The sequence below is a fragment of the Carassius carassius genome, chromosome 40 (genome assembly GCF_963082965.1).
Source record: "Carassius carassius chromosome 40, fCarCar2.1, whole genome shotgun sequence".
NCBI lineage: Eukaryota > Metazoa > Chordata > Actinopteri > Cypriniformes > Cyprinidae > Carassius > Carassius carassius.
Genome location: NC_081794.1, coordinates 6,537,497 through 6,562,175, shown reverse-complemented (window position 1 = coordinate 6,562,175; position 24,679 = coordinate 6,537,497). Strand labels below are relative to the sequence as shown.

The following is a 24,679-nucleotide window of genomic DNA, read 5'->3' as shown; positions in this document are numbered from 1 at the left end:
TATCTCACCTGAGTTTAATATCTTATCTGCCATTTTTTGAAGGAATGATAGGATCCTGTGCTGGACGATAGTGTATATTTGTCATTATAATCTTCTTGAATCTTCTCTTTTGCAGCTCATGCTCCTCAACCATGGATTCACTATTTAAAATAAAAAAACAGTACATGATGAAGAGTTTTACACACACACACACACACACACACACACACATACACTCAGACATGTACATGTACATGTACGTGTGTACATATGTACGTATATATATATATATATATATATATATATACACACACACACACACACACACACACACACACACACACACACAAACACATACACTGCTGTTTAAAAGTTTAGAATCAATAAGAATAGTAGTGTATATTGTAACAAAAATTTTTTATTTAGAATAAACAGTTCTTTTTAACTTATCATTTATCAAAAATGCTAAACAAATTATCACAGGTCCCAAAAGATATAACACTCACAACTGTTTCCAACATTGATTATAAATTGGCATATTAGAATGATTTCTGAAGGATCAAATGACACTGAGGACTGGAATAATGATGCTGAAAATACAGCTTTGCTTCACAGGAATAAATGAAATTTTACAGTATATTAAAATAAAAACTTGCAATACTATTTGTGTGGTATGTATGTAAAATGTTTAAGGGTAATTCATACTGAAAAGCAAAATATATTATTAACAGATCAAAAAATTCTATTTTGAAAAACCCTAATCTGCTAGTATGACAGTGTTGGCGCTATGTGCAGGTGAAGTGAACCCCCCAAAACACAATCTCTACCAAGGCCCCATTTAGAAATACAAATGTTTGCTTTGTGACTGACTCTGTGTCAACAGTAAAACATGCTAGAAACATACCACCACATGCCAGCATTGTGTTAAAAACATGCTAGAAACATGCTAACACCATGAGAAATCATACTAGCAGTGTGCTGAACCATACTAGCAACATGCTCAGAAATTTCAGAAACGTACTAGAAACAACATTAAAACATTATTAACTTGTTAAAAACATGCTGCCACCATACTAAAACATGACAGAAACATGGTAACAATTTTGTTAACAATAAAAAAATAATTGTTTTAGAAACAGGCTAGTAACATGCTAATTCATCATATTGTTGTGCAAAAACATGTTAATAATACATTATATTTGTTAGAATCATATTAAAACATGCTGGAGACATTAGCAACATGCTAACCATGTGACAAAAAGATGGTAAAACATGCTAGCAATATTCTATCAAAATCTTAAATCATGCCATCAATACCTAGATGCCTTTAATATAACATCTGTGTAACCATCAATAAAACTTTAAAAGTACTGTATGTTAGTTTTTGACTCTACTAAAGGATACAAATACCATAATATGTTTGCAGATGTTTAAACATGCTAAGTTAACATACTTGTTTATCTGATAAACAATCCTACAGTCATTCTCCTTTGAAAATGTGCGTTCCGGCCCAAAATGTCTGTCTCTGTTTTGGTTTGTGAAACCCTCTTACTGCCAAGTTACCCAATTGTATTTTGGCCCCCCGGGTTGCCAGTTGGAGGAATTTCATTGACAGCGTATTTCATTTCATTTATCGTCAAGTGCACTTGTTCTTGTTGTGTCATCACTTTGGCAACCAGTGTGGTGTCAAGTCTGAGGAAAAGGGGCCAGGTGAAAAAAAAAAAAAAACCCTCTCCAATATTTCGAATTTGGACTGCAATTCCTAGTTCAACCACTCTGTGTAAATCCTACATACAGCAACTTTAAAATCTTAATTAAACTTTTAGATAAGGCTTTGTAAACTAATAAAGGTAAAGAATTAAGAACCAGGTATCAACGAACATGAAAAATATACTTTAATTCAAATTGTATTTTTATATGCAAAAACAGTAAGAATTAACTCATTATGCTTGTTGACACTTCCAAAATACTAAGTGCTATTCTTTTAACAGTAACCGCATGTGTTGAGAGCTTTACCGATGGAGGCCAGGATTTCCATGGTGGATATGGTGGGCTGTATGTAGAACCAGAGCTTCTGCAGAGAGAGCGTGCCCTGTCTGTGGAGATGCTCTGGCTGTGTCACCAGGATGATATATTCTTTCATCAGTGTCCTCATATGGCTGCAGTCAAGGCATAATTCACCTGTCCATACTCAAACGACGACTTCTCTTCTGTGAAGCTGGACACAGAATATGCCAATTAATTGCAAGTAGTTTATGAGTCTCGGATGATATGAACAAGCCATGCAAAATTTGAACATGAAATAGGATTAGTGTAGGATTTTTACAAAGCTCTTCCTTCTGAAATACGTGGTGTACTCTGATTGGCCAGCTATCCAGTGCGTTGTGATTGGCCGAATACCCCAAGCATGTGTTTGGAAATGTTACACCCCCACCATATTCGAAAACACAAAGCATCTCCACGAATTGGCGGTGACAGCAACAATACTACAATGAGAGTAAAAGTTATGCCTTCTTTCTTTGTGTAAACATTTGGGTGATGTTATGCAAACACAATGATGTAGATATGTGCGGGGTGGGGGGCGGTGTTTAAATGAAGTGTTTTAGGAAGCGTGGACTAGTCTTAACCTTTATAAATAATATCTATTTTAGTTTGAGACTTTAGTCTTTGCAATTTTATGGATCTTATATATACACGAATAGCTCCTCCAAATACAGAGGAAAACTTGCAATCACATCATATTAGGGCTGCATGATTAATCGAATGTGATTAATCACGATTGTCATGCACATTTAGTCAGTAAAGCCGGTTCTGTGATTAGTAGTAAATCTCCATCACCTGCTTTCAGCTGGAGCTGCAATTATTACACAGAGAAGTATTTACAACCCGAATTCCGGAAAAGTTGGGACGTTTTTTTAAATTTTAATAAAATGAAAACTAAAAGACTTTCAAATCACATGAGCCAATATTTTATTCCCAATAGAACATAGATAACATAGCAAATGTTTAAACTGAGAAAGTTTACAATTTTATGCACAAAATGAGCTCATTTCAATTTTGATTTCTGCTACAGGTCTCAAAATAGTTGGGACGGGGCATGTTTACCATGGTGTAGCATCTCCTTTTCTTTTCAAAACAGTTTGAAGACGTCTGGGCATTGAGGCTATGAGTTGCTGGAGTTCTGCTGTTGGAATTTGGTCCCATTCTTGCCTTATATAGATTTCCAGCTGCTGAAGAGTTCGTGGTCGTCTTTGACGTATTTTTCGTTTAATGATGCGCCAAATGTTCTCTATAGGTGAAAGATCTGGACTGCAGGCAGGCCAGGTTAGCACCCGGACTCTTCTACGACGAAGCCATGCTGTTGTAATAGCTGCAGTATGTGGTTTTGCATTGTCCTGCTGTAATAAACAAGGCCTTCCCTGAAATAGACGTTGTTTGGAGGGAAGCATATGTTGCTCTAAAACCTTTATATACCTTTCAGCATTCACAGAGCCTTCCAAAACATGCAAGCTGCCCATACCGTATGCACTTATGCACCCCCATACCATCAGAGATGCTGGCTTTTGAACTGAACGCTGATAACATGCTGGAAGGTCTCCCTCCTCTTTAGCCCGGAGGACACGGCGTCCGTGATTTCCAACAAGAATGTCAAATTTGGACTCGTCTGACCATAAAACACTATTCCACTTTGAAATAGTCCATTTTAAATGAGCCTTGGCCCACAGGACACGATGGCGCTTCAGGACCATGTTCACATATGGCTTCCTTTTTGCATGATAGAGCTTTAGTTGGCATCTGCTGATGGCACGGCGGATTGTGTTTACCGACAGTGGTTTCTGAAAGTATTCCTGGGCCCATTTAGTAATGTCATTGACACAATCATGCCGATGAGTGATGCAGTGTCGTCTGAGAGCCCGAAGACCACGGGCATCCAATAAAGGTCTCCGGCCTTGTCCCTTACGCACAGAGATTTCTCCAGTTTCTCTGAATCTTTTGATGATGTTATGCACTGTAGATGATGAGATTTGCAAAGCCTTTGCAATTTGACGTTGAGGAACATTGTTTTTAAAGTTTTCCACAATTTTTTACGCAGTCTTTCACAGATTGGAGAGCCTCTGCCCATCTTTACTTCTGAGAGACTCTGCTTCTCTAAGACAAAGCTTTTATAACTAATAATGTTACAGACCTGATATCAATTAACTTAATTAATCACTAGATGTTCTCCCAGCTGAATCTTTTAAAAACCGCTTGCTTTTTTAGCCATTTGTTGCCCCCGTGCCAACTTTTTTGAGACCTGTAGCAGGCATTAAATTTTAAATGAGCTAATTAAGTGGATAAAAGTGTAAAATTTCTCAGTTTAAACATTTGCTACATTATCTATGTTCTATTGTGAATAAAATATTGGCTCATGTGATTTGAAATTCCTTTAGTTTTCATTTTATTAAAATTTTAAAAACGTCCCAACTTTTCCGGAATTCGGGTTGTACAAGCTATTCAAAATCGCGTTCATAATCGCAGATGATATAAACATAGGATTATGAAATTGAAAAAATCTTCACGATGATGACAGCTGTTTTTGTATCTTCACAGTGAACTACAACTCTGTGTAGTAAATGCTGCTCCATCTGAGAGCACAAGAAAATACCACATTTAATAACATGTTTTTACAACCTGTCCTCCAACCAATACTCTCGTATTAGTCGTTTGTCCAAATCCCTGAAATACGACCCATCAGAGCGTATACTACAATTGCGCCCCTATAGGCAAAAGGGCGTTTTCATATTAATGTTTTATACTCTTTTATTTGCACTCTGGTTTGCGTTTCGTGTAGCTCAGTTGGTAGATTATTGTGTTATACCTTGATATGTAATCATGCTATCATGGGTTCGATCCCAGGGAACAGGACGTGCATGAAAATGTATATGCTCAATAAATCATAATTTAGCATGATTTCTGTGAGGGTTAGGTTTAGGGGTGGGGTTAGTTGTGATCATTCGAACGAATAAGCAACCTAGTAAAATATGTAGGAAATACTGTGAGATCGGTGTAAAAAGCCCACACATTGCATTTAAATAAACGTGCATTTTGATTGGTAATGACGTTATACGTAATTTCATGACGGCAGACACAACGCGATACTGTCATTATTTTTACGCCTGCTAGAGGGCGCTTAACTTTAAAACTTAAATATAGGTCGTAATAAGGTGCTTGCACAAACGACCTATATGGTCGTTTTTTGTTGGAGGACAGGCTCTGTTTTTACTCCAAACTCACTATATTACATCAGTCGAGTGTTTGAAATGAATCCTTCTGTGAGATGATGTGACTTCTTACACAGAATAATTAAGGTAAACAATATTCCGTTGTATTCTAAGCAGTGATAATGTCTATGTTGATTAGCATTTCATTATAGATATACTTTATTATGATGAAAATTATAATAAGAACTCAGATAAACCATATATTGCCTTAGTCGTATGTTTATTAGTCACACTGAATCAATGAAAGCAGTTAATCTTCTGTTTATTCAGCTGCAGCGATAGGCATTTCCTGTATTTCTTCTTCGGGACATATTTGGATTTTTTTTACACGAAACGCCTTCTGGCCCCTCTGCTGATCACAGAACCATGCTTCACTAATCCTAATTGTGATTTATTGCGTTCACGATTTAATTACGATTATTTGCGCAGCCCTACATCATATGACCCCTTTTATAAAAGCCCTCTGACATTATTAACAAAACTGATTTGATATTGCAGTCAGGGTTTCAAATGAACACGTGCCGACCCACCACATGCAGTTGAAAAATCAACCGTGGCAGGTTACACATATCAAACCATTAGCCAATTTGGCAGGTTATGAGTCATAAATTGAATATCCTCCTAACAGGAACCTCCAACTTTAGCAAAACAAAAATGTTTTTAAAAGATCAAACACAATGCTTATTTGTATGCGTGTACATGCACAATCTAAAAGTTCCACTCATCTTTAACTTAATTTCCATATATAGAAAAATGCTACCATTATTATAATTGTTTGTTGTTCTTATTAATCACAGAAAACTTTGTTTTTATTTCTATTTAATTTTATTTGTACGGCATCTGCAAACAAGTCATAAAACAAACATTCAATGATTCAGAAGCACATTTAATAATAAATACATTTTAATATAAGATGTAATTTTGATCATCTGGATTATTTCTGAAATTCTGAAAGGTTGGCAACTTAAACATTTTAGAAGTCAAAGTGGCTGGTGAGTGAAAAAAATTTCAAACTGTGGTAATGTAAACACAGGACTAATATAAATATTAAAGGTCATATTGTTAGCTGACCGTGTGATAGTAGAGTAACAGGATGCCACCGGTAATATGGTTGACCAGCTCCTTGATGGACATGTCGAGGGAAGGATCCACTATGAAGGAGCGACTCTGTCTGGCGAGCACAGGTTGAGCTGTGATGTCTCTCCCATCCATCCAGCAGGTCCTCCACCAGAGCTTGTTCCTGTGCAGCAAGCGGTATTGTACCTGTAAATACACATGTTAAAGTCACCATGAAATCCAAACTGACCACACTTATTTTTTATGTAATTTTACAGTGTTTATTGTAAATTATGCGTCCATGCAAATCTACTTCATACACATGCTACAAAAAGTATTGGTGTTTCTTCATCACTTTCTCATCAAATCGAATAACTTGCTTCACCGCTGTAACAATTCCCTACTCATCAAAGACTCTGATTTTGGAAAACCATGTCACATATCAATAGCCAACACGGGATCTCCCACAGGGGTGAGGCTAGTGATGAAATCCCCAATCAACGCAGGCCGGTCATACACCCAGTTTGGAAACACAGGGTTCTTCTTGATATGTCGGTCTCTCAGCATTTTTCGGATCACCTCAGAAGACTGTAAGGGATAACAAAATGATCATACCGAGTCATGTTTATTAATGAATGCAAAAAATAACAGTGTACACAGTTTTCAAAATTATTTAGCAAGTGACTTACAGTATTAGTAGGGTTTCAGTAAAATAAACGTTCAGATTCTAGACCCCCCCCCCCCTCAAAAAAAGAATATGTTTGCTTGTTTTTTGTTTTTTTTTCTCTCATATCTTTTTAGATAACTATTATCAATCTCAGACGGGGTTGTTAAATATTATTCCAGGTCTTCTTAGGTAAATGAAAAACCTACAAAGAGAGGTAGTTCCACATTATTAGGTAAGTCACAATTCTTATGAAATATGATGAGGGAGAAAGATCTTTCTGAAGATGAAAAGTCTTGCGAAAGGTGCTGAAGGATCTAAGGATACTTTGTAGCATCCTGTGTGTGTTGCTTCAAGAAAGCAACCATACATTTGTGTTGTGTTGTTTTACTTTCTTTTCTATTCATTTATTACTCATTCCTTTATAATCATTTTATAATTGTATTATTCAATTTAATCATATAATCATTAAAACCATTTATATACTCATTTTATTGATTATCTGGCATGAAGGCATGATCTAAAAGCATTGAAAAAAAGTCTGGTTTTTCACACACACACAAACACACACACACACACACACAGACACACACAAAACCAATCTCATTTGATGATTGTAGAATTAAAAAAAATATATAATATATAAGATTTTAAAAAATAAAACTGTTTTTTTATTTTAGGTTTTGCATGGATTTCCCCTGTCCCTTTCAATTACTACATTAAACAGAGGACTAACAGCGTCTTCACATAGACATCACATTGGGACAAACAGTGCTGTGCGTAAAGGGAAGTAAATATTGTAATAGCATACCACTCACAAAAAGGGTGTTTCCTATATTTAAGATCCATTTTAAACAGTTGCTTAAGGCAAACCAGACCTGTGATCACTTTTGTGCATAATGCTTTATCCCTTCACGTATGGTGTATTGGTCACTGTCACATTGGTATACTGTCACAAGTTGCCTTTGTTTGTACTAACTGCATAGGGACTATGGATGTAAATTAGCAATGTTGCTATAGATACAGTATTTAAATTTTGTATTCCATACGGATGTTCATCAATGTTCATTGTACCTAACAGATTAATATCACACACTACCTGAGGCACATTGGAGCTGGACGTGACATTTCGCAGCTTTTTCAATTCCTCCAGTTCTTGCATGGACATTTTGCTGCAGGTTGCAGGAATGCTGTACGACGTGGTGGTGCTGGATGATGCATTTGCAGACATTTCTGATCTCTCCTTTGGATTCTGCTGCAGGAACTTCAAAGTCTGAAGAATACAAGCAAAAAATAAAAAATAAAGACACTGACAAATGTTTGAGTTTAGGGGGAAATTGTGTGTACTCCTTGTGTGGAAATGAATAATGAGTTTAATTAAACCTACCTCTTTATCTTCAGAGAGTTTGTCTAGCAGATACACCAGTGGATCGAGGTTGCGTGCATTCTTTGACTTATATTCGTCATATTTACTCAAGAAGTCTTCAGGAGTTTTGGAGTGTTCTGCTATTTTGACCTGCAAGGCATGGTAAATTAGCCTACTGCATTCACAATACATGGAATAGAAGATAATTCATTTTACTGGTAATTTTCATGTTCACCTTAGCACTGTGGACAGAAACTGTAAAGATCACATTAGCGGTCCTGTTCTTCTGCAGTAAATCAATATAAACCTCAGCACCATCTCCTCCTCGGACATTAAGAAGCCCGAGAAGTTCATTAACAGCATGATAAATCCTGAATTCACTCATGACTTCAGATGAAATCAGAAGCTGAAATCAGAGAGCGCCACCATCGAGAAACGAGACTAGATCTAGATCACTGAATTTACTGACAGATGACCGCCAAAACCATCAATATTTAGTTTGCTCTAGTGAATATTAATAAACTTGGGTTTGTTATTATTTATGTAACTCTACAGCTAACATTAGCCATCTGTCCATTTGGGTTTACACATGTTGCATGATAAAATAAAACATCTTGTTTACCTATAATTATAGAATATGTTATTTTAACCAGTAGAAGTCTAATTAATCCGTCTGAATAACATCTACATGTTACGATCGGAGACCCAGTGAAACGCAGGAGACGAGAGATCCAATCGCAGTATGGGATTTAATGGGTAATCCAAAGAGAAATCAACAAGCAGGGGTCAAAACCATAAATCCATCCAACAAATAACAAACAGGGAAGGAACAGGAACGGGAACAGGAACTCGGAAGGCGAGGAAACTGGGTGACGGAAAGAAAGGACTCCATGCAGACAAACAGAAAAGGACTGGTTAATATAGGGAGGATAATGACTAACAAGTGAAGACACCTGAGTGCAATTAACAGGAGTGCAATTACTGTGATGAAGGGACAAGGCTTTGTGGGAATTGTAGTGCCTACGGTGAGGTGCCTATGGGGAAGTGAGACCACTAGTGGAGACTCAAACTGTTGATCAAACACTAGGGAAACTGACAACACCACAACAATAGGAAGTCATAACCTGTACTTTTGTAAATGTCCGCCAAATCTCTTAATTTACGAAAATAAAAGTCTTTCCTTCTAACTGACCTACTAATATAAAAGAAAACCTTTGTGTGTGTGTGTGTGTGTGTGTGTAGTTTATTCAACCGGCCATGGTATTCAGATACAGAATTAACATTTATTTACAGAATAATACAAAATAATAATAATAATAATAATATGAAAACAACTAGTATGTGGTTGTTAAAAACAATAAACTAAAAAAATATAGCATATATTTATAACATTTCCACAATATATTGATATTAGGGACATTGCTCGCCCTATCTAGTTAGTTTTCTTTATGCGAGCAAAAAATGAAGGTTTTGCAACAAATTAATTAATTAAATAAAAGAAACCAAAAGACAACTGAACAAGACATTCTAAACATCCTATAGTGTTCAATTTGAACTTCCAATTTTACCTCAATTGCCAAAAGACCGTCAGAGTATTGATTCTGGAAACAATCACACATCTGGACAATTTGAGTTTGCTGTGAATAGAACCCTCTGGTGATTTTCAGGAGATGTGGGTGAAGATGGCACACATCTTGTAGGCATCTTGTCTATTGTCTCCATTAAATGAAAAATGTACACCCATCAAAAACAGATCAAGACGATTTTGAACGCAGATGTTTCAAGCCGGAAGATTACTCATGTCAGTGATTCTCCTTTAACTCCCTGCATTTAGCTCAGCACAGCACAGTTTGCCAGGATGATAAACACAATGAATGACTCACCATTAAAGTTATCACCTTGTGAAAAAAGTGCAATCTCACCAATCTAATCCAAATATCTTGTGGCGCTTTCAGATGGAAACCTTTGAAGAATAAAGTTGGAAAGAAGCAGGCGGTGAATGAAAAATAGAGAGGGTGGCATTCTCAAGCAACAAATAATCTTGAAACTGTCAGTGGATGTTGAAAGAACTAAAGAGCTGCTGCTGGTTTCTGGATTGAGGTCACTAGTCTGGTGAATGATGAGACCTGACCCATCTGCAGAGATGAAACCTGATCACTCAAGACTTGAGTGATAACTACTGATGCCATTTGAGTTCAAATGACCCTCTTGACTGCAGTATTGTGCTGCTCTTTAGAGTCCTGGTTCAAACAGAATGATACTCCTGTACACTGCTTGACATATAATTAGGTTTTTGACATTGTGTAGATTAAGGATGCATGCTCAATTTTGATGGACAGATTTGCATGCATGTTCAACCTCAGTATAGTCAGTTAGGCTTTTTATGTCATAGCAGGAATTCTCTTTTTCATCATTCATAATGCATCATACATTATTCACTCTCATTCAAAATGTCTCCACCTTTGTACCATTATCAACAAGAATGTACATTTTCCAAACTGATCTCAAGAACTGCATTTGCAGCAACTGTAGTAGAAAAAAAAATGACTGTCACTGGACAGATAAGGTTAAAACTTTTTATAATCTTGTATAATTTGCTACTGAATTACAATGTTCTCATCACATAATCTAATCTAATATTTTTAAATATTGTTTATATGGAAAGAAAATATTTACAACTGTACTGAAAGCATGAGATTTTTTGAGTGAACATGAGTTTTTGATCATGAGTGATCAGTTTGGATTCTATACTAAATGTTTTTAAAATGTACACTTTGCATGTAAAAAAATACCAAAGTGAACAAAAAAAAACTAAGCTCAGATGGATTAAACAATGAACGAGAGAAGAAATAAAATAAAATGTTTGTTAGTTATAGTATTATGAAAGGCAGTTACTATAAATTACATGTTTATACAGACTAAACACTTATTTTTAGTGCATTAGCCTATATTAACATAATTGAAAACATGCTAAAATGTTTTTAAAAAGTGCATTTTAGATGATCAGTTGTGACATTGAGTAATAAGAGTTTTGAAAATGTACCACTTGCATGTGAAAACTGCATTAAAGCAACTCAAAAACTTTTGAAGTTTAGTTTGAGGTCATAAATGTGTAATTTGAATACTCGTGCCACATTAAAAGAGAATTTTGCAAAACAGTTGACTGCAGTGCAGCCACTGAGTTCTGGTAACCAACATTGTAGCAGCCCCTCGGCGTCGACAAACGAGACAGAGAGTTTCGACGGGTGCTTAATCTTCTTTATTCCGCTCGCTTTGAGCGCCATTAACCGTGACTTCGATAAACGTTGTGTTGTAGCACCGTGAAACTACATAAAGAAACAATATACTCATAAATAAAAAATGTATGTACAAATGACAGATGACTTAAACAAATACACATTTACAGATACCCAAAAGGCAAATAAATTATTACATACATGAAAAAATTAACCAAAAGAGCTCGACAAATAACACGTGCCATATGAAATTATATATTACTTTAAAATACAACATGCAAAACACACAATAAAGACACATACCTCTCTCCGCTTGCCAAAGGGTACTAAATGAACCAAACGTAAAGTGCATCCACCTTTTACAATATATATTTCAAACTTTTGTAAACACCACGTGAGAACCACAATGTGCTCCTCGTCCACACCTCTTTCTTCTACCTGAGTTACAGCTTACGTTACGTAGAGAGCGTGCGTGCACGCACACAACACATTTAAAGTGACACACACACATACATATTTTTGCGGTAATTTACACTCCCACCAATTATGAAATGATGAAAGAACAGAACAAACTGTGAATGAATCAGAACATGATTTCTGAACATCAATATGACCGCCTTCAAACAGTTTATATGCATGTGAAGTCTAAAATGTTAGGTTTTATAGAACTTAATTACATGGTCTGATGCAATGGTATCACAAAGCAGTCGTTGATTACTCATTTTCAATAAGTACCACCAATTTTTGGATGGGCCTTTCAATGACTGTGGGCTTGGAGCGTTGATTTTGTTTTCGCTCCCCTAACTGCAACTTGACTCGCCTTACAAGACCATCACTTCCTTCACTGGTTCCCACCACTCGGCCTAATTGCCACTGACCTCTGGGAAGCATATCGTCTTTGATGATTACAACATCATTCACTCAAAGGTTACGGCGAGGAATATGCCATTTCTGATGTGCTGCAATGTTGAGAAGGTATTCCTTCTTCCAACGACTCCAGAATTGTTCGATTAGGTATTGAACTCTGCGCCATCTTTTAGTCGCATACACATCTTGATTTACAAACTCTCCTGGAGGTGGAAGAGCAACATCAGACTTCATCATTATCAGATGGTTTGGGGTCAATGGTTCGAGTGAATTTGGATCATCAATCCCATCTACCGTTAGAGGGCGGCTGTTTACAATGGCCATTGCTTCATAGAACAGCGTTCTGAGTGATGCGTCATCAAGCCTGCCTGGGCATAAAGCAAGTGTGGCATTGAGTACATTTCGCACAGTTCGTATCTGGCGCTCCCAGATACCTCCAGCATGGCTTGCAGAAGGAGCATTAAAGACAAACTCGCATTGCCTTTCTGTAAGAAAGATCTCTAAGGCGTTGGTGTCAATCTCTTTCAGTCATTTTGCGAATTCGTTTTTAGCTCCAACAAAGTTAGTGCCGTGGTCACACTGAAGTTTGCGAACTGCTCCGCTGAGGCTGATAAAGCACCTTAGGGCATTGATAAAAGAGTCTGTAGATAGGTCCTCAATCATTTCAATATGGACTGCACGAGATGATAGACAAGTGAATAATAGGCCATATCTCTTAAGCTGCTTACGAGCTCTCTTCACAATAAATGGCCCGAAACAGTCCATACCACAGTACGTGAATGGAGCGGAAACCTCAACACGTTCTCTGGGAAGTTCTGCCATACGCTGTTCTTCAGCTGGTCATCTGAGTTTCCGACATTGCACACACTTGTGTATGAACTTGGCGACGGACTTACTGCCTCCAATGATCCAGAATCCATTCATTCTTAACTCCATTTGAGTTTGTCTTCTTCCCTGGTGACGACTTTGGTGTGGTAATATGACAGAATTAGTTTAGTGATGTGGTTACCTTTTGGAAGTATTACAGGATGTTTTAGATCTTAACTGAGAGATGATTGTTTTAGCCTCCCACCAACACGGAGGATGCCATTGTCCAAAATAGGATCCAGAGGGTACAGTGCGCTTGAATTTGGTAGAGCTTCTCCTCTTTCAATTATTTGCATTTCTTTTGAGAATGCTTGCTGCTGTACAAGCTTGATGACCACCTTAGCAGCTCTCTCACGTTCTTCAACTGTCACATGATCACCGTTCTACATCTGTTTGTGGCCCAATCTGTTTATTCTTGCAACCACCCTTAGAAGCATAGACCAAGAAGAGAATCGACTTAAGCGACTGAGGATGTCTGCTCCGTCTCTGACTGAGGTCACAAAGGTTTGGACTAATTTAACTTCAGGATCACCGACAAGCAGGTTCACAGGTATGTATGGTGTTGCATTTACTTCCTGTTCTCACAGGAATTTGGGTCCTGATAACCACATTGATGTAGAGATGGCAGACGCATTAAGCCCTCTAGATGCATAATCAGCAGGGTTATCTGTTGTATTTACGTAACACCAATGACTAGGATCTGTGACATCTCGTATCAGGTGCACTCGATTTGCGACAAAAACATGAAACCTACGGGCTTCGTTGTTAATGTATGCTAAAACGACCTGCGAGTCTGTCCAGAAGAACTCTTGGTCAATCTTCATTTCCAGCTCATTTTTCAGCATGACACTCATTCTGGCAGATATGACAGCGGCTGAGAGTTCTAACCTGGGAATGCTTATGACCTTTGTAGGTGAGACCCTGGCTTTAGTCAATGGTTGATCCTTAAGGTCGATGCTGAAACTGATTGTGTCATCCTTTGTTGACCATTGAATGCCGAGTACGCGTCCAGCTGGTGTTGCTTCAAGATTAAAGTGAAGAGGCTTTGATGTTGTTGCCTTTTCTGACGGGTTTAAACAACTCAGAACGTCTTCCTTATTTGAGTTAAATTTGTGAAGCCGTAAACCTCCATGTTTACACACTCTTTGAGCTTGCATTATTAGTTCTTTGGCTTCACTGGTTGAGGGAACACTGGTTAACCCATCATCCACATAAAAGTTCTTCTCAATGAATGCTGAGGCTGAAGGATAGTTAACCTTGTGTTGCTGTGCCAGGTACTTTAGGCCGAAATTAGCACACCCAGGTGAAGACGTGGCACCAAAGAGGTGGACTGCCATGCGATATTCTTGAGGCTCTTTCTCCAAGTCTCCACCCTCCCACCATAAGAATCTCAGGTAATTGCGTTCATCAGGTGGGACGAGAAACTGGTGAAACATCTTCTCTATGTCACAGGTAACTGCAACTGGCTCCTTTCTGAAACGGCACAGCACTCCCACCAAAGAATTGGTTAGATCAGGCCCAGTCAGAAGTGTGTCATTTAGAGATATACCACGAAACTTTGCTGAACAATCGAATACCACCCTCAGCTTGTTTGGTTTCTGAGGGTGGTACACCCCATGGTGTGGGATGTACCACACTGTCTCTCCACTTAGTATAGCTGGAGCTTGTTCTGCATCACCCTTGATAATCATCTCTTTCATGAAAGCCTTGTAGTGATCATAATATTGTTTATTGGACTTGACTTATTGGCCGTTTCTTTAGGTGTTGTAGTCGAGCAGTTACTAGCCCTTTGTTGTTGGGTAGTGAGGGTCGGCTGCTGCACTTAAATGGGAGAGGAAGCTCGTAATGTGCATTATCCTTCTGATGAATATTGGCACTGAGGTGCTGTATGAAACGAACATCCTCTTGTGACACACATTTATCCTCATAAGCTTTCTCATTGAAATCTGACTCAAGAATTTTCAGGATATCATTGGGCGATGGGACAGGTATTTCCTTTACTGCAACACGGTGGACAAAACTCTGATTTCCTTGTCGGTCAAGGTGTGGATTAGACAGGCCTATAATACTCCACCCCAGCACAGTTCTTTGCGCGAAAGGCTCATTTTCACCACCTATAATGGCTTCTAAGGGAGCTAGAGCAGATGGGCAGTCAAATCCAATTAAAAGTCCGACTTCACAGTTCAAAAGTGGTGACAGCTGACTTGCTAAGTGTCTGAGGTGACTCCACTGAAGCGCTGTGTGCTTGGTGGGAATATACGACTTGTCCACTGAAATGAAGTCTCTTGTGTATGCTTGCTGTAGTGGTATAGAACTTGCAGATTGTAGTCCTCTTACTTTAAGTCCACAGATTCTCTTACTGGCAGTGATCGTGTCTGCAGCTGTCATGGTGCTGAGCCTCAATTGCACAGGTTGTGAGACAACATTCAAACTTTCAAGAAGATCTTCCAAGATGAAACTTGAGTCGCTCTGGGTGTCAAGTAGAGCATAAGTTAGTACTTCTCTTTGGGGTTCGTCCACTGTAGAGATGAAAACTGGCACAATGCTGGAAGTAGCAGGAGAACATTGAGTGAGTGCGTGGGTCATGACTTTATGAACTTCCTCACTTGCTTGAACATTCGTAGATGCCCCTTTAGGGTCCTTTGAAGGAGCTTTATCCCTTTCTTCATGTAAGCAGGTAGGATGACTTCGACCACACGTACCACATGTATGTCTTCTTCTACAGTCTTTACTCATGTGTCCCTTTCTGAGACATCCGAAACAGAGGTGGGTTTCATGAATGAAGGCTTTCTTTTCTTCAATAGTCTTTCCAGCAAATGTAGAGCATTGAGCAATGTGATGTTTTTCATCCTTGCAGAAAAGGCACAATGTCTTTGGCTTAGAGCTGTACGTCTCTGGTCTTTTTGAGCTTAAGTCGTTCACCTGAACCTTTGTACTGAGAGCCTTAGCACGCTTGGGGAACCTTTCATCTGTGTTCCTTTGATTCACAAATAGCGCAGAGGTTATAGGGTTACAAGCTATTTTTGCTTCCTTTTGCAGAAATTCTGTGAAGCATTTGAAACTTGGATAGTCACCTGATGTGTCTAGCTCTTCCACCACGATTCGGTTCCACTTTCTCACAATCCATTCGGGGAGTTTCTTTAACAGATTGAGGTTTTCTTCAGAATCATTTAGGATAGCTAATCCTTTTACGTGAGGAATTGCCTCGACACAACCTTGTAGGAAATCTGTGAAGTCTCATAATGCCAGTGGGTCATTTGCTCCAATTTTGGGCCATCTCATCAGCTTGTCTCGAAATGCTCTTTGGATGATGAACGAGTTCCCGTACCTTTCCTGTAACACTTTCCTGGCACCTTGATACGCATCCTCAGAATTTCTGTAGAAATATCCCTCCACCGCTTTGCGAGCTTCCCCAGCAAGGTAATTCTTCAGATAGAACATTTTTTCACCAGAAGGAAGAGGTTTTCGATCAATGAGGACCATGAATGACATCTTCCAATCTATAAATTTTAAAGGGTCACCAACAAAGACAGTGGGTTCTGGAACTGCCAGCCGATGTGTGCTTAGTGAGTTTGCTATTGCTTGAGCTAGATTTGCAGTTTCCTGAGGTGATGTACAGTAACTTCATATCCTTCACATGATGCTTGCTGAGGTAGGAACAACTGTGCTTCCGGGTTCAGTTGAGATGTAAGCTCTGTCCTTTGGCAGCCAGTGTGAATGCTAGGGCCTTCGTCATCTTCACAGCAATGAAGGTTGCCTTCCAAATCGTTATACACTTTGACACGAGCTGCTGCTACTTTAACTTCTTTGTCAACTTGTAGCTGTTGTAGCCGTATCTTTTCCTCAACTAGCCTTAACTGCATTTCAGCCTCCTTCTGCTTTATCTCCTTTAACATTCTCGATTCACAAAGCTTCCAGTCATGCTCCATATTATCAAGCTTAGCTTGTTGATTTATGAATTTCTTGTAAAGCTTTAGCTTGTTCCAGTTTCGCTGCAAATTCTGCCTGTGCATCAGCACGCTTACTTGAGACTTTAGAAGTCATTGATTGGTTATCGGATCCCAGTGATGACTCTGAAACGACTATGTTTGTTACTGTACATCCAAAGACGGATCCATATTCATCCTTATTCAGCACCTGCCTTACTCTTTCCTTCACAAGTTCTTCGTTGTAACTTTCATTAAATGTTTCCAGTCGTTTACTGACAAGATCAGTGATCTCTGCAATTAGTGCAGCGCAGGCATCCATACGTTTAACAATGTCTGGAGTAGTAGTGTGGTTACGCAGAATCGGTTCATAACGCTGATAGACTGAATCATGTCTGACTTGAATGTCCTGCAGTATTTGATCCAGGTCTTCACGTGTACAGAATGTTTTCAAATTTGATCTAGCCTCTCTTTCAGCCTGCTTCCAGGACTCATATGTCTTATGGAAGGACCTTTCCTGTTTCTTTGCTTCGAGCTCATGCATCTCTCGACCTTTCTCTGTTAAGCTTCTTTCACATGAGCTTGCTCTGATCTGTTGCACTGGTGGGTTACTTATTTCTTCAGCTGGAAGTGGCATCTCCTCAACTGATTCAACTTCCTTTTCAGGTGGGTTTTCCATGGCCTCTTTAATGTTGTTTGCTTCTTTAAACTGGGCAACTTAAGCTATAATTGATACCATTTCCATCAGACCTCTAAAATGTAAGCACTCAAAATATTAGCAACGAGAATCAACACAAATGCACAACTGTAAACACTTTTAACATTTAAACATTTATACAAAAAGTAAACTTGAATATTTTCTTGTGATATGACTTATTCAATTTAAATGTCTCTTGTAGTTTTATCCTTCAATTTAATAGTCCAAAAAAAATTCTCCTTTCCATTTGAACGTCAACTTACAGAGTTCCAATGAATGGATGTAGCTCACGTGGGAATACGATTAAACTCACAGTCTCAATCTCATCTGTAATGTTAAACGGTGCCTTGCTACCACCTTGCGATCTTTCCCTTTAAAGAGTAACTAAACCCTAAACCAACTTTTTTTAGTTATTGATCTATAAGAATGGGGCTTTATTAGTGCTGTTCATTGATTCGAGTAACTTTTTTGACATTTCTGTATAAAGTGTTTTAATTCTACAATATATGGTGTAAAAACGTGTGAGTGCTGCCCTCTTCAGGTTGAACGGTGGCTACTGCAGTTGATTTTTCCTATTGGATGTTGCGGTGGCAAGTGACGTAAGCGGTGGCAGGTGACGTAAGCAGTTTCCAGCTCACCACGCCCCTTGGTACGAGCTACCACGCCCTTGGCAGTATAAAACCATCAAAACCACTGTAGTGAGTCAAGGAGCTGGAATTGCGACTATTGGTAACGACCAGGATAGACTATTATAGCATCTATTTAGCATAGCAATTATATAGTTATTTAGATCTTCAAGTTAGCTTAGATTTATCTGTATTTAGTACAGTGGTCAGGATGGTGTGTTGCCAGTTGCGACAGCACTGCTGGACTGCATAGTTTACCAGCAGACTTTAAAATTAAGCGCCAGTGGTTGCATGCACTTGGCCTGGAAGACCGCAAGTTCCCGCCTAGAGCTCGAGTGTGCAAACTGCATTTTACACGGGATTGCTTCTCCAACGCAATGTAGGTGGAAATGGGCTTCTCCACACAGCTCGCGCTGAAAAGCGACGCGGTGAGGGACTTAAGACCGCAGTTTGAGCCAGCGGCTCGAATTGATATGAACAGACACCTCGACACCCTCCACTTCAGGTGAAAGTGGGGGAGAAAAGTCCACTACTTCAAATAATCGCTCTGTTGCAAAGCTACTTGCGTCATTACAGTCACTCTCCATTTTAGCGTCTCTGACAGCAGCTGTCAATCAATCCGTCACTGCGGGTCTCAGGATCACGCCGCACTCGCTCAGCCCCGCCCTAGGTTCGTCCCCTCTATCTCCGCTGTGATCTGCCCACTTTTCAGCATTTTTCAAATATTGTCAGTGGGTGGAGTCAGGCTCTGAGCAGGGGTTTAGTTACACTTTAAGCAGTTATAATGACGTCACGATCTGCTGTGACTGCGCAAACGTCCGCAGCGCGTGCTGATCCTCGTGCGGCGTTGTGATGAACTCTCTCGAACAGGGCAGCAGCGAAGCGATGCAGAGTCCCGATAAGCGTCGAGTTTCACTGTAGCAGCCCCTCGGCGTCGACAAACGAGACAGAGAGTTTCGCCGGGTGCTTAATCTTCTTTATTCCGCTCGCTTTGAGCAGAGCCGGCCAAGCCACTAAGCGACCCTTGCAATTGCAAAGGGCCCCGTAGCCAGCAGAGGGCCCCCTAGAGTCACTCTAAAAATAATTGTTTCTGCAAGTATTCTCGTAAACACAGTCGGTTATGTTTTAAGTGAACGTATACAGTGGCCTGCTGCTCAGAGAAATTCGCTGTACCGGATAAATCTCTCTCTCTCTCTCTCTCTCTGTAAAATAGACGACGTTAAAGGGGGTGTGTTTCAAGATACGCAATGGAGTAGACCAAACTAAACAGGGAGGGAGGGCAAAACACTCATCCAAACAAAACATATCGGCCACGGCCGCGCGATCGACTCACTCATCCAGATGGCCAGTCCGCCCCTGAGCGCAACTGCCCGAGCGCTTTGGAAAGAAAGTGTGTGTGTGTCTGTGTGTGTGTGTGAACTCACTGGGCGCGTTGACACCATAGACAGAAAAAGAAATGGACACAGCGACCCCATTGGATTCAATGGAGACAAGTGAAGTCGTTATCTCTTTATTCCCGGGACAACTTTGCCATCGGAAAGGGTGTGTCTGCCACGGGCTGTCCACAGGCTGCGCTCCAGACTGACCACACATCGTGACATGTTACATTTCTTAAATAAAAGTTGAAAAAAGAAATTATCGCGGCCGAAAAAATTATGGAGCTCATTTTTTTATAGTGCGATTAATTGATTTATCGACTATCACGACAGGCCTACTATTTACATCATTAAATTTAAGTTTACGGAAACTCTTTTTTTTCTCGTCAATCATTCTCCATTCATAAACGTTATTCAAAAAGGGCGCGTCTCGTGCACGGTAAAACTCTCTCCAATATATCATATGATATATTTACATCATAATGCTTGATCTCTAGATAAAAGGCTGTGGATTTGCATAAAATGACTTTATTTTGTGTATTTGTATTTTATGTTTGTTGCTGTTTTTAAATGACTCGCTAGCGTCTGCCTGTTAGATCACACACATCACAAGGACTATGAATCGGCATCAAACGCACAATAACTGGAATTTAAAACTGTGAAGAAACAAATGATCAATAAACTGTTGGACAGATATACATTAGGATTTGTGCGCTCGACATTTCTTCGCTTTGTGCCGTGAACTTTTAAATGCCCACTTGAGCAGCGCAGCGCTGCACACTGTGACTCCATGTTGCTTTGAGCACATCATTCTGCACAAATATGGATTTTAATAGTTCTATTGAAATATTACCTAATTTTTATTATTGTTACTATTAATCTTGTTTGTGGTGTTTTATATGTTATTGTTAATTTTGTTTATTTGAAAAATTCAAACATTTAAATGTTCTATTTATTATTATATATAATATTTTATTTAAATGTTATTCTATTTGCTCGATTTCATTTAAATTATATATAGGCTGTTGTTTGTGCCTCTTAAACTCTGGTGTCAATTAAAAATGTTTCTTTGAAGGTCAGTGAAAATCACTTTATCAGTCTTCTTATTCAGCAAGTTCATCAGTGTGTGTACGTTGAACTGCACTGCCATTCAGCTCAGTGGTATCATAATTTTCCTTTTAGAGATCAAACATGGAACTCAACACAAGAACTCAAGGTCTTTTATTGTCATTCTGTACATGTTGCCACATAAGAACAAAATACTTACTCAGGACCAGCAGCGTAAAAAAGATAATTAACATACAGCATTCATAGAATAATTTAAACATAATTAAATAGACTAAAAATTTAAAAATAACAGTAGATATAATATGTACAGTATAGTTATAAGGTAGTCATTGCTTTTCTTTAGGCCTTACTTAAAACGGTCAAAGGGGCCTCCAACCGAATTTTGCTTAGGGCCCCCAAAGGTCTAGTGCCGGCTCTGGCTTTGAGCGCCATTAACCGTGACTTCGATAAACGTTGTGTTGTAGCACCGTGAAACTACATAAAGAAACAATATACTCATAAATAAAAAACGTATGTACAAATGACAGATTACTTAAACAAATACACATTTACAGATACCCAAAAGGCAAATAAATTATTACATACATCGACAAAGCTCGACAAATAACACGTGCCATAAGAAATTATATATTACTTTAAAATACAACATGCAAAACACACAATAAAGACACATACCTCGCTCCGCTTGCCAAAGGGTACTAAATGAACCAAACGTAAAGTGCATCCACCTTTTACAATATATATTTCAAACTTTTGTAAACACCACGTGAGAACCACAATGTGCTCCTCGTCCACACCTCTTTCTTCTACCTGAGTTACAGCTTACGTTACGTAGAGAGCGTGCGTGCGCGCACACAACACATTTAAAGTGACACACACACATACATATTTTTGTGGTCATTTACAAACATTCTTCAAAATGTCTTCTTTTGTGCTTAACACAAAAAAAGAAAGAAAAGAAACACGTTTGAAACAACTTCAATGATGACAGAATTTTCATAATTGTGTTCACCTTGATTATTTCCATTTTACCAGTAATTATTTTTTTAATGAGTAATAATTATGTCTTAATAATAATTAACTCTTGAGTAATAATAAATAATTAATTAATTAAAATATTAATTTACATTGAGTATCATTAACTAAAAATAAATATTTACAGCATAAATTTTCTTTGTTAATGTTAATTTATGCATAGTTTAAGGTCATCATGTATATTTTAACAGTAATTTATTCATTATGAATAACATAGTTAACAATAAACAGTTGTATATACAGGTGCATCTCAATAAATTAGAATGTTGTGGAAAACTTCATTTATTTCAGTAATTCAACCCAAAATGTGAAACTCATGTATTAAAAAATTTTAGTGCATACAGACTGAAGTAGTTTAATTCTTTGGTTCTTTTAATTGTGATGATTTTGGCTCACGTTTAACAAAAACCCACCCATCTCAACAAATTAGAATATGGTGCCATGCTGGGGTCAAGGCATCAAAAGCCACTACACATAGAATTGTCAATGAATTTACTGAACCACAGACAAAGTCAGAGGCATCTTACCTGGGCTAAGAAGAACAACTGGACTGTTGCCTAGTGGTTCAAAGTCCTCTTTTCAGATGAGAGCAAGTTTTGTATTTCATTTGGAAACCAAGGTCATAGAGTCTGGAGGAAGGGTGGAGAAGCTCATAGCCCAAGTTGCTTGAAGTCTAGTGTTAAGTTTCCACAGTCTGTGATGATTTGGGGTGCAATGTCATCTGCTGGTGTTGGTCCATTGTGTTTTTTGAAAACCAAAGTCACTACACCCATTTACCAAGAACTTTTGGAGCACTTCATGCTTCCTTCTGCTGACCAGCTTTTTGAAGATGCTGATTTCATTTTCCAGCAGGATTTGGCACCTGCCCACACTGCCAAAAGCACCAAAAGTTTGTTAAATGACCATGGTGATGATGTGCTTGACTGGCCAGCAAACTCACCAGACCTGAACCCCATAGAGAATCTATGGGCTATTGTCAAAAGGAAAATGAGAAACAAGAGACCAAAAGATGCAGATGAGCTGAATGCCACTGTCAAAGAGACCTGGGCTTCCATACCACCTCATCAGTGTCACAAACTGATGCCACGCCGAATTGAAGCAGTAATTAAAGCAAAAGGAGCCCCTACCAAGTATTGAGTACATGTACAGTAAATGAACATACTTTCCAGAAGGCCAACAATTCACTAAATGTTTTTTTTTTTTGGTCTTATGAAGTATTCTAATTTGTTGAGATCGTGAATTGGTGGGTTTTTGTTAATTGTGAGCCAAAATCACATCACAATTAAAAGAACCAAAGACGTAAACTACTTTAGTCTGTGTGCATTGAATTTATTTAATACACAATTTGAGTTGAATTACTGAAATAAATGAAGTTTTCCACAACATTCTAATTTACTGAGATGCATCTGTATTTCTGTTTATAAATGACCATAATAAAAATGTAATTAATGTTAATAAATTGAAACTTAAAAACTTGAAAAACTTGCACTCACAGAAATTTCAGTAAAAACACTGCATTATACAGCGATTTCACGTGTGTTTTGAAAATGGAAAAATATCTTTGGAGCAGATTACTAGTACCTTCTCCATTTTTCTATTTTTTTTTTCTTACAGTGCACAGTTAAAATCTTTTCATAAGATTTTACCTTAGTCCCTCACGTTGCTGCAATGAATGCTGCTTTAAACAACATTCAATAACTGTTATTGACAGGAAAATGCAGGAAACTGCATCAGACAAGTTTAAAGAAGTCATTTAGCAGTGATAAAAACACTAATCCTCAAGCATGACAGTTTTATAATAATAACAGCAGAACACAATAAGACAGCAATTGTAACAAAATAATCTCTGTGACCATTAAAATCCAATGAGCTTATTGAGTGGGGGACAAACTGCAACGCTGCAGGGCATTTAGATCAGGCATTGCTTTGTGATGCAAGTAAAGTTACAAATATGTGGGCTATTTGTTGCGTCAGTGTTGAATATTGTCAAATAAATGTGCTTGCAAGACGGTGACGTTCAAATCACATCATTTGCCTTCCGATCAACCTTACTCGAGCAATGTTCTTCTAGTGTCTGATATGATGAGCAAATCATTATTAGTTTTCTTATTAGTCATGCTGTAGGTTGGAGCTGACATGTCAGCATGATGTGAATGAGCGAGTTAAAACACTTTGACAGCAGGCCTGTTATGTAAGTCTGTTCATCAGTGCTACATTGTGGATTGGAACACTGTGTGTTATAGTTTTGAGGTGTTAAGGTATATTTATGATTTTATAAATTCATAACATATCAAATGTAACATTATAATGACCGTAATATGGCACCAAGTGGCTTATTGCTATTATAAATGGTGGTAACAGCGATATGACAAAAGACAAAAATATTCAATAGATACTATAATTATGTTTATTCATAATGAACGATTCCTTTGCCAAAAGATGTAGCTCATTAGCCTCCATCTGGGGCTGTTTATAGCGAAGGCTTAGAACATGACTAATGCAATTAGATTTTATACATGAAACTATTAATTTGATAATTTTTTCATATTTTATAAGTAGCTCTTTAAAATGAGCTGGAAATATCATATCTGCAAAACTACTGCAAAAAGGCAAAACAAGCAGCTGACTGGACTGATTTGATGATCTAATATTGAT

At 38.3% G+C, this 24,679-nt stretch overlaps 1 pseudogene; it reads right to left on the bottom strand.

Moving 5' to 3' along the window:
* Positions 1-1,963: 1,963 nt before the first annotated feature.
* LOC132121854 (gamma-tubulin complex component 2-like) lies at positions 1,964-8,711 on the bottom strand (annotated as a pseudogene).
* Positions 8,712-24,679: the final 15,968 nt, after the last annotated feature.